Genomic DNA, 519 nt, shown 5'->3' on the forward strand with positions numbered 1-519 from the left:
TTATCTTTATTATTTCCTTTCTTTTGGAGACTGTAGGTTCCCTCTGCTGGTCTGCTTCTAATTGTTGAAGATACTGTGTTAGTATGTTGATTTTGGCTCTTGCCTCTTTTTAGATGTGTGCATTTATCACAATAAATTGTCCTCTCAGGACTGCTTTCACTGTGTCCAAAAGATTTTGGTATGTTGTGTTTTCATTCTTGTTTGTTTCTAGGAAATTTGTGAATTCGCATTTAATTTCTTCTTTTACCCTGTCGCTTTTCAGCAGTGTTGTTCAGTTTCCATGTATTTGACTTTATTGTTTTGGTCGTCTTATTGTTGATATATAGTTTTATAGCATTGTGGACTGAGAAGATGTTTTGTAGAATTTTGATGGTTGTGAATTTATGGAGGCTTGCTTTGTGACCTAAGACATGGTCAATTCCGAAAAATGTTCCATGCACACTGGAGAAGAATGTGTATTGTGCTTTTGTTGGATTGTTGTTGTTGTTAAGTGCCATCGAGTCGGGTCCGACCCATAGC

This window comes from Chrysochloris asiatica, unplaced genomic scaffold (assembly GCF_000296735.1).
Source record: "Chrysochloris asiatica unplaced genomic scaffold, ChrAsi1.0 scaffold00072, whole genome shotgun sequence".
Taxonomy (NCBI): Eukaryota; Metazoa; Chordata; class Mammalia; order Afrosoricida; family Chrysochloridae; genus Chrysochloris; species Chrysochloris asiatica.